Genomic DNA, 13031 nt, shown 5'->3' on the forward strand with positions numbered 1-13031 from the left:
GGAAACCGATTTCAGGAGGTAGACTGGAATTGCATTGAAAGCATAGGAAAAGAGGCAGAACGTCCACAATGATGCACTTGGCCAAAAAGGGCGTATGCGTTTTTTCCTGAATATATTCAGGAAAAAACGCATACGCCCTTTTTGGCCAACCAAGCAAGCTTGCAAAGGAAATCTGCACTACAATGAAGTCTCACTTCCCCCCGGTCAAAAGGGCCATCTGAAAAAAGTGTAAAATCCAGAAAGGCAGGACAGGCCATTGAGAACTGGGAGCCTTGTTATGCTGATGGGCGGGATGTAAATTGCCAAGAGACACTTGGGAGAAGTGTATGGTGTTTCCTGAAACATCTAAAAAACAAAGCAACAGAGCCTAGAGCACTTCCACTTATGGTCCTATAGCTTAGGGAAATTAAAATGAAAAAGACACAGCCACCCCAAAGTTTGGAACGGCTCTGTTTACAAGAACCTCGTTTACAGTACAAGTTCAACATCGCAGAAAGTGAAAAATGGATAAAGAAGTTGTGGTATTTACTTACAAAGCAATATCACTCAGCAATGAAATCTGTGTCATCAGGCCCTTAGCAGCACAATGAGTGGATTCAGGTATGATGATTCTAACTGAAATAAGTCACACAGAAAAAGAAACATCATAAGATATCACTAATACACGGAATGTAAACTTGGCTACACAGGAACTGAATTACAGAACAGAACAGGGTCTCAAATTTAGAAAACCAACTTATGCTTGCTTAAGGGGAAAGGTGAGTTGGGGTGCTGCATAAAACCAGAGATTGAAATGAGCACAGATAAAGTTCCTTAAGCCAAATATGGAATAGACAAGAGCTACTCCTTGCTCAACGAAATGAACTCAACACCGCATATTAAACGCCTAAGAATGTACCTGACTAGTAAGTATCTTAAAACCTATGGATTGCTATGTCTCCGAAACAGAATCAAGCATTTGTACAGGGGCATAAACGCAGCAGTGATAGGATTGGAGAGGTTCGGTGAGCAAATGAAGACCCTTTGAAGTCATATTGCATGGTACCCATTCCACGGGTTTCAACTACCAAGGTTTTAGGTATTCTTCCTTCAGCTAAAACATGCATGTGGAACCCAAGTATGATCAACCATGTGAACGAGAGACGTGTTCAAATATGTCTCAGTTTTCCTCCCCTGGTACTCGGGTGCAACATTCCAGACGCTTTACTAACACTCTCCCCACTTGGAGAGTCAGCGCCTTTAACCTCCTGTTTGGCACAGTTTGCAATTTCTGCGGAAGATGAACAGGAATAGCGAGAACCAATGAGAGACTAGCTGGAGGTGTCTGGACGGGCAAATTTAACTCTCATTTCCCACCAGGAAGAGGAAATAACCAAAGGCTCAGCGTGCCGGGCCGGAACCAGATTAGGGCCTGAAGCCATCCTGCGGTGTTGTGGCCAGGTCACAAGAAAGCGAGTTGAAGAAAGGAGCTCAGGGGCACTGCAATTCACAAAACTGCAGAGTTATAAATGACAGCTATCGTCCAAAAATAGACTGAAGTAAGGCTGCCAAGAGGACTTGAAAGCGGGGCAGAATTGCAGGAAACCGATTTCAGGAGGTAGACTGGAATTGCATTGAAAGCCTAGGAAAAGAGGCAGAACGTCCACAATGATGCACTTGGCCAAAAAGGGCATATGCGTTTTTTCCTGAATATATTCAGGAAAAAACGCATATGCCCTTTTTGGCCAACCAAGCAAGCTTGCAAAGGAAATCTGCACTACAATGAAGTCTCACTTCCCCCCGGTCAAAAGGGCCATCTGAAAAAAGTGTAAAATCCAGAAAGGCAGGACAGGACATGGAGAACTGGGAGCCTTGTTATGCTGATGGGCGGGATGTAAATTGCCAACAGACACTCAGGAGAAGTGTATGGTGTTTCCTGAAACATCTAAAAAACAAAGCAACAGAGCCTAGGGCACTTCCGCTTATGGTCCTATAGCTTAGGGAAATTAAAATCAAAAAGACACAGCCACCCCAAAGTTTGGGACGCCTCCGTTTACAAGAACCTCGTTTACCGTACAAGTTCAATATCACAGAAAGTGAAAAATGGATAAAGAACTTGTGGTACTTACGTACAATGCAGTATCACTCAGCAATGAAATCTATGTCATCAGGCCCGTAGCAGCATAATGAGTGGATTCAGGTAAGATGATTCTAACTGAAATAAGTCACACAGAAAAAGAAACATCATAAGATATCAGTAATACACGGAATGTAAAGTTGGTTACACAGGAACTGCATTCCAAAACAGAACAGGGTCTCAAATTTAGAAAACCAACTTATGCTTGCTTAAGGGGAAAGGTGAGTTGGGGTGCTGCATAAAACCAGAGATTGAAATGAGCACAGATAAAGTTCCTTAAGCCAAATATGGAATAGACAAGAGCTACTCCTTGCTCAACGAAATGGACTCAAAACCCCATATTAAACGCCTAAGAATGTACCTGACTAGTAAGTATCTTAAAACCTATGGATTGCTATGTCTCCAAAAGAGAATCAAGCATGTGTACAGGGGCATAAACGCAGCAGTGATAGGATTGGAGAGGTTCGGTGAGCAAATGAAGACCCTTTGAAGTCATATTGCATGGTACCCATTCCACGGGTCTTAACTCTCCAGGTTTAAGGTATTCTTCCTTCAGCTAAAACATGCATGTGGAACCCAGAGTATGATCAACCATGTGAACGGGAGACGTGTTCAAATATGTCTCAGTTTTCCTCCCCTGGTACTCGGGTGCAACATTCCAGACGCTTTACTAACACTCTCCCGACTTGGAGAGTCAGTCCCTTTAACCTCCTGTTTGGCCCAGTTTGCAATTTCTGCAGAAGATGAACAGGAATAGCGAGAACCAATGAGAGGCTAGCTGGAGGTGTCTGGACGGGCAAATTTAACTCTCATTTCTCACCAGGAAGAGGAATTAACCAAAGGCTCAGCATGCCGTGCTGGAACCAGATTAGGGCCTGAAGCCATCCTGCGGTGTTGCGGCCAGGTCACAAGAAAGCGAGGTGAAGAAAGGAGCTCAGGGGCACTGTAATTCACAAACCTGCAGAGTTATAAATGACAGCTATCGTCCAAAAATAGACTGAAGTAAGGCTGCCAAGAGGACTTGAAAGCGGGGCAGAATTGCAGGAAACCGATTTCAGGAGGTAGACTGGAATTGCATTGAAAGCATAGGAAAAGAGGCAGAACGTCCACAATGATGCACTTGGCCAAAAAGGGCGTATGCGTTTTTTCCTGAATATATTCAGGAAAAAACGCATACGCCCTTTTTGGCCAACCAAGCAAGCTTGCAAAGGAAATCTGCACTACAATGAAGTCTCACTTCCCCCCGGTCAAAAGGGCCATCTGAAAAAAGTGTAAAATCCAGAAAGGCAGGACAGGCCATGGAGAACTGGGAGCCTTGTTATGCTGATGGGCGGGATGTAAATTGCCAAGAACCACTTGGGAGAAGTGTATGGTGTTTCCTGAAACAACTAAAAAACAAAGCAACAGAACCTAGGGCACTTCCACTTATGGTCCTATAGCTTAGGGAAATTAAAATGAAAAAGACACAGCCACCCCAATGTTTGGAATGGCTCTGTTTACAAGAACCTCGTTTACAGTACAAGTTCAACATCGCAGAAAGTGAAAAATGGATAAAGAAGTTGTGGTATTTACTTACAAAGCAATATCACTCAGCAATGAAATCTGTGTCATCAGGTCCTTAGCAGCACAATGAGTGGATTCAGGTATGATGATTCTAACTGAAATAAGTCACACAGAAAAAGAAACATCATAAGATATCACTAATACACGGAATGTAAACTTGGCTACACAGGAACTGCATTCCAAAACAGAATAGGGTCTCAAATTTAGAAAACCAACTTATGCTTGCTTAAGGGGAAAGGTGAGTTGGGGTGCTGCATAAACCAGAGATTGAAATGAGCAAAGATAAAGTTCCTTAAGCCAAATATGGAATAGACAAGAGCTACTCCTTGCTCAACGAAATGGCCTCAAAACCCCATATTAAACGCCTAAGAATGTACCTGACTAGTAAGTATCTTAAAACCTATGGATTGCTATGTCTCCAAAAGAGAATCAAGCGTGTGTACAGGGGCATAAACGCAGCAGTGATAGGATTGGAGAGGTTCAGTGAGCAAATGAAGACCCTTTGAAGTCATATTGCATGGTACCCATTACACGGGTCTCAACTCTCCAGGTTTAAGGTATTCTTCCTTCAGCTAAAACATGCATGTGGAACCCAGAGTATGATCAACCATGTGAACGGGAGACGTGTTCAAATATGTCTCAGTTTTCCTCCCCTGGTACTCGGGTGCAACATTCTAGACGCTTTACTAACACTCTCCCCACTTGGAGAGTCAGCGCCTTTAACCTCCTGTTTGGCCCAGTTTGCAATTTCTGCGGAAGAAGAACAGGAATAGCGAGAACCAATGAGAGGCTAGCTGGAGGTGTCTGGACGGGCAAATTTAACTCTCATTTCCCACCAGGAAGAGGAATTAACCAAAGGCTCAGTGTGCCGTGCCAGAACCAGATTAGGGCCTGAAGCCATCCTGCGGTGTTGCGGCCAGGTCACAAGAAAGCGAGTTGAAGAAAGGAGCTCAGGGGCACTGTAATTCACAAACCTGCAGAGTTATAAATGACAGCTATCGTCCAAAAATAGACTGAAGTAAGGCTGCCAAGAGGACTTGAAAGCGGGGCAGAATTGCAGGAAACCGATTTCAGGAGGTAGACTGGAATTGCATTGAAAGCATAGGAAAAGAGGCAGAACGTCCACAATGATGCACTTGGCCAAAAAGGGCGTATGCGTTTTTTCCTGAATATATTCAGGAAAAAACGCATACGCCCTTTTTGGCCAACCAAGCAATCTTGCAAAGGAAATCTGCACTACAATGAAGTCTCACTTCCCCCCGGTCAAAAGGGCCATCTGAAAAAAGTGTAAAATCCAGAAAGGCAGGACAGGCCATGGAGAACTGGGAGCCTTGTTATGCTGATGGGCGGGATGTAAATTGCCAAGAGACACTTGGGAGAAGTGTATGGTGTTTCCTGAAACAACTAAAAAACAAAGCAACAGAACCTAGGGCACTTCCACTTATGATCCTATAGCTTAGGGAAATTAAAATCAAAAAGACACAGCCACCCCAAAGTTTGGAACGGCTCTGTTTACAAGAACCTCGTTTACAGTACAAGTTCAACATCGCAGAAAGTGAAAAATGGATAAAGAAGTTGTGGTATTTACTTACAAAGCAATATCACTCAGCAATGAAATCTGTGTCATCAGGCCCTTAGCAGCACAATGAGTGGATTCAGGTATGATGATTCTAACTGAAATAAGTCACAGAGAAAAAGAAACATCATAAGATATCAGTAATACACGGAATGTAAACTTGGTTACACAGGAACTGAATTACAGAACAGAACAGGGTCTCAAATTTAGAAAACCAACTTATGCTTGCTTAAGGGGAAAGGTGAGTTGGGGTGCTGCATAAAACCAGAGATTGAAATGAGCACAGATAAAGTTCCTTAAGCCAAATATGGAATAGACAAGAGCTACTCCTTGCTCAACGAAATGGACTCAAAACCTCATATTAAACGCCTAAGAATGTACCTGACTAGTAAGTATCTTAAAACCTATGGATTGCTATGTCTCCGAAACAGAATCAAGCATTTGTACAGGGGCATAAACGCAGCAGTGATAGGATTGGAGAGGTTCGGTGAGCAAATGAAGACCCTTTGAAGTCATATTGCATGGTACCCATTACACGGGTCTTAACTCTCCAGGTTTAAGGTATTCTTCCTTCAGCTAAAACATGCATGTGGAACCCAAGTATGATCAACCATGTGAACGGGAGACGTGTTCAAATATGTCTCAGTTTTCCTCCCCTGGTACTCGGGTGCAACATTCCAGACGCTTTACTAACGCTCTCCCGACTTGGAGAGTCAGTCCCTTTAACCTCCTGTTTGGCCCAGTTTGCAATTTCTGTGGAAGATGAACAGGAATAGCGAGAACCAATGAGAGACTAGCTGGAGGTGTCTGGACGGGCAAATTTAACTCTCATTTCCCACCAGGAAGAGGAAATAACCAAAGGCTCAGCGTGCCGTGCCGGAACCAGATTAGGGCCTGAAGCCATCCTGCGGTGTTGCGGCCAGGTCACAAGAAAGCGAGTTGAAGAAAGGAGCTCAGGGGCACTGTAATTCACAAACCTGCAGAGTTATAAATGACAGCTATCGTCCAAAAATAGACTGAAGTAAGGCTGCCAAGAGGACTTGAAAGCGGGGCAGAATTGCAGGAAACCGATTTCAGGAGGTAGACTGGAATTGCATTGAAAGCATAGGAAAAGAGGCAGAACGTCCACAATGATGCACTTGGCCAAAAAGGGCGTATGCGTTTTTTCCTGAATATATTCAGGAAAAAACGCATACGCACTTTTTGGCCAACCAAGCAAGCTTGCAAAGGAAATCTGCACTACAATGAAGTCTCACTTCCCCCCGGTCAAAAGGGCCATCTGAAAAAAGTGTAAAATCCAGAAAGGCAGGACAGGCCATGGAGAACTGGAAGCCTTGTTATGCTGATGGGCGGGATGTAAATTGCCAACAACCACTCGGGAGAAGTGTATGGTGTTTCCTGAAACATCTAAAAAACAAAGCAACAGAGCCTAGGGCACTTCCACTTATGGTCCTATAGCTTAGGGAATTTAAAATAAAAAAGACACAGCCACCCCAAAGTTTGGAACGGCTCTGTTTACAAGAACCTCGTTTACAGTACAAGTTCAACATCGCAGAAATTGAAAAATGGATAAAGAAGTTGTGGTATTTACTTACAAAGCAATATCACTCAGCAATGAAATCTGTGTCATCAGGCCCTTAGCAGCACAATGAGTGGATTCAGGTATGATGATTCTAACTGAAATAAGTCACACAGAAAAAGAAACATCATAAGATATCACTAATACACGGAATGTAAACTTGGCTACACAGGAACTGAATTACAGAACAGAACAGGGTCTGAAATTTAGAAAACCAACTTATGCTTGCTTAAGGGGAAAGGTGAGTTGGGGTGCTGCATAAAACCAGAGATTGAAATGAGCACAGATAAAGTTCCTTAAGCCAAATATGGAATAGACAAGAGCTACTCCTTGCTCAACGAAATGAACTCAACACCGCATATTAAACGCCTAAGAATGTACCTGACTAGTAAGTATCTTAAAACCTATGGATTGCTATGTATCCGAAACAGAATCAAGCATTTGTACAGGGGCATAAACGCAGCAGTGATAGGATTGGAGAGGTTCGGTGAGCAAATGAAGACCCTTTGAAGTCATATTGCATGGTACCCATTCCACGGGTTTCAACTACCCAGGTTTTAGGTATTCTTCCTTCAGCTAAAACATGCATGTGGAACCCAAGTATGATCAACCATGTGAACGAGAGACGTGTTCAAATATGTCTCAGTTTTCCTCCCCTGGTACTCGGGTGCAACATTCCAGACGCTTTACTAACACTCTCCCCACTTGGAGAGTCAGCGCCTTTAACCTCCTGTTTGGCACAGTTTGCAATTTCTGCGGAAGATGAACAGGAATAGCGAGAACCAATGAGAGACTAGCTGGAGGTGTCTGGACGGGCAAATTTAACTCTCATTTCCCACCAGGAAGAGGAAATAACCAAAGGCTCAGCGTGCCGGGCCGGAACCAGATTAGGGCCTGAAGCCATCCTGCGGTGTTGTGGCCAGGTCACAAGAAAGCGAGTTGAAGAAAGGAGCTCAGGGGCACTGCAATTCACAAAACTGCAGAGTTATAAATGACAGCTATCGTCCAAAAATAGACTGAAGTAAGGCTGCCAAGAGGACTTGAAAGCGGGGCAGAATTGCAGGAAACCGATTTCAGGAGGTAGACTGGAATTGCATTGAAAGCATAGGAAAAGAGGCAGAACGTCCACAATGATGCACTTGGCCAAAAAGGGCATATGCGTTTTTTCCTGAATATATTAAGGAAAAAACGCATACGCCCTTTTTGGCCAACCAAGCAAGCTTGCAAAGGAAATCTGCACTACAATGAAGTCTCACTTCCCCCCGGTCAAAAGGGCCATCTGAAAAAAGTGTAAAATCCAGAAAGGCAGGACAGGCCATGGAGAACTGGGAGCCTTGTTATGCTGATGGGCGGGATGTAAATTGCCAACAGACACTCAGGAGAAGTGTATGGTGTTTCCTGAAACATCTAAAAAACAAAGCAACAGAGCCTAGGGCACTTCCGCTTATGGTCCTATAGCTTAGGGAAATTAAAATCAAAAAGACACAGCCACCCCAAAGTTTGGGACGCCTCCGTTTACAAGAACCTCGTTTACCGTACAAGTTCAATATCACAGAAAGTGAAAAATGGATAAAGAACTTGTGGTACTTACGTACAATGCAGTATCACTCAGCAATGAAATCTATGTCATCAGGCCCGTAGCAGCATAATGAGTGGATTCAGGTAAGATGATTCTAACTGAAATAAGTCACACAGAAAAAGAAACATCATAAGATATCAGTAATACACGGAATGTAAAGTTGGTTACACAGGAACTGCATTCCAAAACAGAACAGGGTCTCAAATTTAGAAAACCAACTTATGCTTGCTTAAGGGGAAAGGTGAGTTGGGTTGCTGCATAAAACCAGAGATTGAAATGAGCACAGATAAAGTTCCTTAAGCCAAATATGGAATAGACAAGAGCTACTCCTTGCTCAACGAAATGGACTCAAAACCCCATATTAAACGCCTAAGAATGTACCTGACTAGTAAGTATCTTAAAACCTATGGATAGCTATGTCTCCAAAAGAGAATCAAGCATGTGTACAGGGGCATAAACGCAGCAGTGATAGGATTGGAGAGGTTCGGTGAGCAAATGAAGACCCTTTGAAGTCATATTGCATGGTACCCATTACACGGGTCTTAACTCTCCAGGTTTAAGGTATTCTTCCTTCAGCTAAAACATGCATGTGGAACCCAGAGTATGATCAACGATGTGAACGGGAGACGTGTTCAAATATGTCTCAGTTTTCCTCCCCTGGTACTCGGGTGCAACATTCCAGACGCTTTACTAACACTCTCCCCACTTGGAGAGTCAGCGCCTTTAACCTCCTGTTTGGCCCAGTTTGCAATTTCTGCGGAAGATGAACAGGAATAGCGAGAACCAATGAGAGGCTAGCTGCAGGTGTCTGGACGGGCAAATTTAACTCTCATTTCCCACCAGGAAGAGGAAATAACCAAAGGCTCAGCGTGCCGTGCCGGAACCAGATTAGGGCCTGAAGCCATCCTGCGGTGTTGCGGCCAGCTCAAAAGAAACCGAGTTGAAGAAAGGAGCTCAGGGGCACTGTAATTCACAAACCTGCAGAGTTATAAATGACAGCTATCGTCCACAAATAGACTGAAGTAAGGCTGCCAAGAGGACTTGAAAGCGGGGCAGAATTGCAGGAAACCGATTTCAGGAGGTAGACTGGAATTGCATTGAAAGCATAGGAAAAGAGGCCGAACGTCCACAATGATGCACTTGGCCAAAAAGGGCGTATGCGTTTTTTCCTGAATATATTCAGGAAAAAACGCATACGCCCTTTTTGGCCAACCAAGCAAGCTTGCAAAGGAAATCTGCACTACAATGAAGTCTCACTTCCCCCCGGTCAAAAGGGCCATCTGAAAAAAGTGTAAAATCCAGAAAGGCAGGACAGGCCATGGAGAACTGGGAGCCTTGTTATGCTGATGGGCGGGATGTAAATTGCCAACAGACACTCGGGAGAAGTGTATGGTGTTTCCTGAAACATCTAAAAAACAAAGCAACAGAGCCTAGGGCACTTCCACTTATGGTCCTATAGCTTAGGGAAATTAAAATCAAAAAGACACAGCCATCCCAAAGTTTGGAACGGCTCTGTTTACAAGAACCTCGTTTACAGTACAAGTTCAACATCGCAGAAAGTGAAAAATGGATAAAGAAGTTGTGGTATTTACTTACAAAGCAATATAACTCAGCAATGAAATCTGTGTCACAAAGCCCTTAGCAGCACAATGAGTGGATTCAGGTATGATGATTCTAACTGAAATAAGTCACACAGAAAAAGAAACATCATAAGATATCACTAATACACGGAATGTAAACTTGGCTACACAGGAACTGAATTACAGAGCAGAACAGGGTCTCAAATTTGGAAAACCAACTTATGCTTGCTTAAGGGGAAAGGTGAGTTGGGGTGCTGCATAAAACCAGAGATTGAAATGAGCACAGATAAAGTTCCTTAAGCCAAATATGGAATAGACAAGAGCTACTCCTTGCTCAACGAAATGGACTCAACACCGCATATTAAACGCCTAAGAATGTACCTGACTAGTAAGTATCTTAAAACCTATGGATTGCTATGTCTCCGAAAGAGAATCAAGCATGTGTACAGGGGCATAAACGCAGCAGTGATAGGATTGGAGAGGTTCGGTGAGCAAATGAAGACCCTTTGAAGTCATATTGCATGGTACCCATTACACGGGTCTTAACTCTCCAGGTTTAAGGTATTCTTCCTTCAGCTAAAACATGCATGTGGAACCCAAGTATGATGAACCATGTGAACGGGAGACGTGTTCAAATATGTCTCAGTTTTCCTCCCCTGGTACTCGGGTGCAACATTCCAGACGCTTTACTAACACTCTCCCCACTTGGAGAGTCAGTCCCTTTAACCTCCTGTTTGGCCCAGTTTGCAATTTCTGTGGAAGATGAACAGGAATAGCGAGAACCAATGAGAGACTAGCTGGAGGTGTCTGGATGGGCAAATTTAACTCTCATTTCCCACCAGGAAGAGGAATTAACCAAAGGCTCAGCGTGCCGTGCCAGAACCAGATTAGGGCCTGAAGACATCCTGCGGTGTTGCGGCCAGGTCACAAGAAAGCGAGTTGAAGAAAGGAGCTCAGGGGCACTGTAATTCACAAACCTGCAGAGTTATAAATGACAGCTATCGTCCAAAAATAGACTGAAGTAAGGCTGCCAAGAGGACTTGAAAGCGGGGCAGAATTGCAGGAAACCGATTTCAGGAGGTAGACTGGAATTGCATTGAAAGTACAGGAAAAGAGGCAGAACGTCCACAATGATGCACTTGGCCAAAAAGTGCGTATGCGTTTTTTCCTGAATATATTCAGGAAAAAACGCATACGCCCTTTTTGGCCAACCAAGCAAACTTGCAAAGGAAATCTGCACAACAATGAAGTCTCACTTCCCCCCGGTCAAAAGGGCCATCTGAAAAAAGTGTAAAATCCAGAAAGGCAGGACAGGCCATGGAGAACTGGGAGCCTTGTTATGCTGATGGGCGGGATGTAAATTGCCAACAGACACTCAGGAGAAGTGTATGGTGTTTCCTGAAACATCTAAAAAACAAAGCAACAGAGCCTAGGGCACTTCCACTTATGGTCCTATAGCTTAGGGAAATTAAAATCAAAGAGACACAGCCACCCCAAAGTTTGGGACGCCTCCGTTTACAAGAACCTCGTTTACCGTACAAGTTCAATATCACAGAAAGTGAAAAATGGATAAAGAACTTGTGGTACTTACGTACAATGCAGTATCACTCAGCAATGAAATCTATGTCATCAGGCCCGTAGCAGCATAATGAGTGGATTCAGGTACGATGATTCTAACTGAAATAAGTCACACAGAAAAAGAAACATCATAAGATATCACTAATACACGGAATGTAAACGTGGCTACACAGGAACTGCATTCCAAAACAGAACAGGGTCTCAAATTTAGAAAACCAACTTATGCTTGCTTAAGGGGAAAGGTGAGTTGGGGTGCTGGATAAAACCAGAGATTGAAATGAGCACAGATAAAGTTCCTTAAGCCAAATATGGAATAGACAAGAGCTACTCCTTGCTCAACGAAATGGACTCAAAACCCCATATTAAACGCCTAAGAATGTACCTGACTAGTAAGTATCTTAAAACCTATGGATTGCTATGTCTCCAAAAGAGAATCTAGCGTGTGTACAGGGGCATAAACGCAGCAGTGATAGGATTGGAGAGGTTCGGTGAGCAAATGAAGACCCTTTGAAGTCATATTGCATGGTACCCATTACACGGGTCTCAGCTCTCCAGGTTTAAGGTATTCTTCCTTCAGCTAAAACATGCATGTGGAACCTAGAGTATGATCAACCATGTGAATGGGAGATGTGTTCAAATATGTCTCAGTTTTCCTCCCCTGGTACTCGGGTGCAACATTCCAGACGCTTTACTAACACTCTCCCCACTTGGAGAGTCAGTCCCTTTAACCTCCTGTTTGGCCCAGTTTGCAATTTCTGCGGAAGATGAACAGGAATAGCGAGAACCAATGAGAGGCTAGCTGGAGGTGTCTGGACGGGCAAATTTAACTCTCATTTCCCACCAGGAAGAGGAATTAACCAAAGGCTCAGCATGCCGGGCCGGAACCAGATTAGGGCCTGAAGCCATCCTGCGGTGTTGCGGCCAGCTCAAAAGAAAGCGAGTTGAAGAAAGGAGCTCAGGGGCACTGTAATTCACAAACCTGCAGAGTTATAAATGAGAGCTATCGTCCAAAAATAGACTGAAGTAAGGCTGCCAAGAGGACTTGAAAGCGGGGCAGAATTGCAGGAAACCGATTTCAGGAGGTAGACTGGAATTGCATTGAAAGCATAGGAAAAGAGGCAGAACGTCCACAATGATGCACTTGGCCAAAAAGGGCGTATGCGTTTTTTCCTGAATATATTCAGGAAAAAACGCATACGCCCTTTTTGGCCAACCAAGCAAGCTTGCAAAGGAAATCTGCACTACAATGAAGTCTCACTTCCCCCCCTGTCAAAAGGGCCATCTGAAAAAAGTGTAAAATCCAGAAAGGGAACAGGCCATTGAGAACTGGGAGCCTTGTTATGCTGATGGGCAGGATGTAAATTGCCAACAGACACTCAGGAGAAGTGTATGGTGTTTCCTGAAACATCTAAAAAACAAAGCAACAGAGCCTAGGGCACTTCCACTTATGGTCCTATAGC

General features: G+C 43.9%; 1 long non-coding RNA gene across 1 annotated transcript in view; it reads right to left on the reverse strand.

Annotated features, from left to right (window-relative positions):
* Positions 1 to 3774, reverse strand: part of LOC307181411 — a 226524-nt gene extending 222750 nt beyond the window's left edge. The window contains exon 1 of the long non-coding RNA XR_013826726.1: positions 3693 to 3774. This is a non-coding gene — a long non-coding RNA (uncharacterized lncRNA). The remainder of the gene's footprint in view (positions 1 to 3692) is intronic.
* Between the last annotated feature and the right edge of the window lie 9257 nt (positions 3775 to 13031).

Source organism: Stenella coeruleoalba, assembly GCF_951394435.1.
Source record: "Stenella coeruleoalba genome assembly, contig: scaffold_50, whole genome shotgun sequence".
Classification (NCBI taxonomy): Eukaryota; Metazoa; Chordata; class Mammalia; order Artiodactyla; family Delphinidae; genus Stenella; species Stenella coeruleoalba.